A 5,000-nucleotide genomic window follows, 5' to 3' on the forward strand; every position below is an offset into this window, starting at 1 on the left:
ACAGATTAATTCAGTACCGCATCTGATAAGCAGGGAGCATATATTGCCAATGGAATTAATGATGTATGATACAGACGGTGAAATTGAGAATTCCATTGGTCACATTGGTATGCTAACCAAGCTTTTGCATTTGTTTCAGATGAGATAAAGGAACGCACCTCTGCCGCCCTCGGGTGATGGCCCGAGAGTGCAGTACTAAACCAACAAGACCATTGTGGTCTAGATGTTTTGGTTCTGTACTCTCGGGTTAACACCTGAAGGTAGCAAAGGTTCGACTCCAGGTCAGGGTGGTATGTTACACACGCACACATACACACATATGTACGTATGTATATAAATATAATTATATATATATAGATATATGTATATATACATATACATATACATATATATAAATATATATATATATATATATATATATATATATAGATAGATAGATAGATAGATATATGTATATAAACACACACACACACACACACACACACACACATATATATATATATATATATGCATATATATACACACATACACATATAAGTGTGAGTATGTGTGTGCATGTGAGTGTGTGTATGCATCACCGATTTTCGGCTCTCTTAGTTGTGTGCCAGATTATCCGTTTAACAGGACCAACAGGTCACACTAATAATTCCCTAATCCTCTTTTGGCCGCGTAGGAGTGAGATCCTTTGCTCTTGTCCACAACGGAAAAGAATGTTTGCATCAAATGCCTTGTTATATTTCTTCATTTTGGACGTCCAAGCTCGTGAGCTTCCACTGTCACCTGGCGGTTACTGACGTAGCTGGGCACTGCGTTGGGTAAGGACCAAGCTCAGATCGAGTCAACACTCGTTGGCACATTCTCTCACGAGTCAGCACACGCTGGCACAGGCGGGCTCGCCTAAGTGCATACAAGCCCGGCGTAGCATATGCTCCGCAAATCTGGCTTATCCTTATCCTATTTTGGACTGTTTACTTTGGAAGTTACTTCATCATATTTTTATCGTGACTGCATTACAGAAATGTATATGTTTCTTACATTTACTTGAATATTATCCTCACAATAAAGTCTAATATGTACAATCAGCTGTATAACATAAACCTATCTAGAATGAATTTCTGGTTCAGTGCTCACTCGTAGCGTAGACAAATAAACATGAAACAAGGAATGAAAAGAGATGAATTTTGTAGATAATTTGAACACTTTCATAAGCAGTTTCGTTTACCGTTACATTCGTTCAGAAACAATTTCGTCGTGTTTCAAGCTGATTCATTATTTTAATCAATCTTAGATAATAAGTGTTACCTAATTCCCCGGATTGAATTCGATATACAATCGATGCATAAAAAACATGATTTCAACTCATTTTGACTTTAAAAATTTAGTGAATTGTTTGATGAATCTAGCCACTGGGGGGGGGGGGGGGCACAGCCCAACTTAGCGCCGGTCCCAAGCCCGGATAAATAGAGAGGGTTAAGGTCAGGAAGGGCATCCGCTTGTAAACTCCATGCCAAAACCCTATGAAATGAGCCAATCCAAGGAGTACCCAATGCTAGGTTGTCACCCGTAGGTGACCCACAGACACATCGCCCTAACTCTGTGGACCAGCGAGGGCTACCGCATCAAGAACGGGTGCGGCCAAAGAAGTTAGTTCAGCCACTGAGAGTAGGGACTTTGAATGTTGGTTCTATGACCGGCAGAGGTAGAGGCTTAGCTGATCTCATGACGAAGCGTAAAGTAGATATACTATGTGTGCAAGAAACTAGATGGGCTGGAAATAAAGCAAAAGAGTTAGGAGATGGATATAAGCTGATATATGGGGGGGGGGGGGGGCTAATAAAGATGGGAGAAATGGGATTGGAATAATTTTATCGCGAGAGATGAAGAGGCTGGTAATAGAAGTAAATAGGAAAAGTGACAGAATCATTTGGATAAGGTTAGCTTTGGATGAGTTTTCATATATTTAGTGTATATGCACCTCAGACTGGTTGCACTGAGGAAGAGAAAGAACGTTTTTGGGTAGAACTTCAAGAAGAAAGAGGCAAGGTAGATGAAAGTGAGAGATGCATAGTTGCAGATTTAAATGGACATATTGGTAATGGTAATGAGGCTGTCAGCCGTGTGCATGGAGGATATGGTTATGGGAATGGAAACGAAGAAGGGGAGAGAATTATTGATTTTGCAGTATCGTTTGATATGGTTATAGGAAATACGCTATTCAAAAAGAGAAATGAACATCTTATTACCTTTAAAAGCGGAGATAGAACAAGTCAAATTGACTTCCTCCTGTATGGTAGAAGGAACATATGCGAGGTCAAAAATTGTAAAGTAATACCTGGAGACCACATAGCAGCACAGCATCGCCTAGTTGTGTTAGACCTATCAATAGCTGTTGCCCGAAAGCAGAAAAGAGGGGTTAGGACACAGAGAAAAATTAAGTGGTTCAAGCTGAAGGAGCAGGATTTAAAACAACAATTTAAGATTAGAATTCTAAATGATATTGATGTTAACATGGAAGATGTCAATGCATGGTGGAATAGAACGAGTAAAAACATCTTAATAGCAGGTAAAGAAATCCTAGGAGAGAGCAGTGGAAAAAATTGGGAAAATAAGGAGACCTGGTGGTTCAATGAAGACGTACAACAAAAAGTTAACTTAAAGAGGGCTGCCAAGAAAAAGTGGGAAGAAAGTAAACTTGAAATAGATAGGGAAGCATATAGAATAAGATGTAAGGAAGCTAAGAAATCAGTAGCTATTGCAAAGTCAGAAGCATATAACAAACTGTACGAAGATTTAGACACTAAAGAAGGACAGGGAAAGATTTTCAAATTAGCTAAATCAAGAAATAAAAGTACAAAAGATATAACGCATATTAGACAAATGAGAGATGAAAACGGTAACATAGTAAAGAAAGAAAGGGATATATTAACTAGATGGAAGGAATACTTTGAAAAACTACTGAATGAGGAAAATGAGAGACTAGTTAGAGAGGATGGAGAACCAAATAACCAAGAGATAGCTGAGGTAACTAGACAGGAGGTAGAAATAGCTCTGAAAAAGATGAAAACTGGAAAAGCCACTGGACCTGATAACATACCAGTGGAAGTGTGGAAAGCTTTAGGGCAGGACGGTATTAGTATTCTGCACAAATTTATGAAACAAATTATGGAAAAAGAAGCCATACCAGAACAATGGAGGGAAAGCACCCTAATACCAATTTTTAAAGAGAAAGGGGATATCCAATGCTGTGAAAATTACCGTGGGATAAAATTAATGTCACACACCTTAAAGTTGTTTGAAAGAATTTTGGACAGTAGGCTCAGGCAAGTGGTGGAAATTGGTAGGCAACAACTGGGCTTTATGAAAGGACTTGGGACAATTGATGGCATTTTCTCCCTTAGGCAAATAATGGAAAACTATCAGGAAAAGCAGAAAGTGTTACATATGGTATTCATCGATTTAGAGAAAGCATATGATAGGGTGCCACGACAGGAGGTTTGGAGAGGGCTACGTGAAAGGAGTACAAGAAAAGTATGTAAGGGTTATCAAAGAATGCTATAAGGATGTTACTACTAGAGTTAGAAGCACAGTAGATACAACGGAAAACTTCCATGTGAAGGTTGGTCTACACCAGGGGTCAGCACTTAGCCCATTATTATTTAATATGGTATTCGATGTTATTACTCAAAATGTTAGGGAGGACCCACCATGGTGCATTTTATATGCAGATGACGTAGTGTTGATATCAGAAAGTAGAAGAGGATTAGAAACCAAGTTAGAAGAGTGGAGATGTGCATTAGAGAGTAAAGGCATGAAAATTAGCAGGTCTAAAACAGAGTACTTCTCAACTGATATGGGTGATCAATTGGCCTCAATACAACTGAATGGAAATAGGTTGAAAAGAACAAATACTTTTAAATACCCTGGGTCTATGGTAGATGAGAGTACAGGGATGGAAAGGGAAGTTAATCATAGAATTCAGTGTGGATGGAACAACTGGCGGAAGGTGTCAGGGGTCATTTGCGATAAAAGAGTGCCAGTTAAACTTAAAGGAAAGGTACACAAAACCGTAGTTAGACCAGTCTTAACCTACAGCCTGGAAGCAGCACCTCTTAAACATAAAGAAGAAAGAAAGTTAGATGTGACAGAGATGAAAATGCTTAGGTGGATGTCAGGAGTTACCAGGAAAGATAGGATCAGAAATGAATATATCAGAGGGACAGCCAAAGTAGGGGAAGTCTCAAAGAAAATCCAAGAGTCTAGACTGAGGTGGTTTGGCCATGTAAAGAGAAGGGAGGGTGAAGAACATGTCAGGAGAGAGGTTATGGAAATGGAAGTAGAAGGGAATAGAAGAAAGGGTATACCCAAAACCAGATGGAAAGATTGCATAAAAAGGGACTTGAAGGAAAAGAACATAGATGACATAGCAATAGTATACAATAGGAGTACTTGGAGAAAGCTCATCAAAAACGGCGACCCCAAATAGGGATAAGCTGAGAAGAAGAAGAAGTGAGTTGTTTGATGTCAAAGTATTCGATTAGATAAGTGATGATTCCACCATAGGATTATCGAGTTTTCCACCGCCGTCATGTTATCTGTAGAGCACACGTTAACATCGTTATGAATAAACACGTATAAGAAACGTACCCACAATTAGTGCTCATACTTACTCTCTTACATTCATACTCATGGTAACAGTATCATGCTACTCAAAAGTTCTGTCACTTGTCCATTAATGTTCCTTTTCAACCATTTTATCTTCTCACTGACTTTTTATTATTATCATTATTCTTATTCTTGTTCTTATTATTATTATTATCACTTATTTATTCTTTATTTGATCATCATTATGATTTTTGTATTTCATTTTATTATTATCATTATTATTATTATCATCATCATTATTATTATTCATACTTGACGAACCTCAGTTACACAGTCTTAGGTTAAGCGTAACATATTTGAATATACATCATTCCTGACAGTTATTAGATGTCCTATGG

This window comes from Penaeus japonicus, unplaced genomic scaffold (assembly GCF_977035675.1).
Source record: "Penaeus japonicus unplaced genomic scaffold, GWHDUDI00000001_assembly GWHDUDI00000004, whole genome shotgun sequence".
Classification (NCBI taxonomy): domain Eukaryota; kingdom Metazoa; phylum Arthropoda; class Malacostraca; order Decapoda; family Penaeidae; genus Penaeus; species Penaeus japonicus.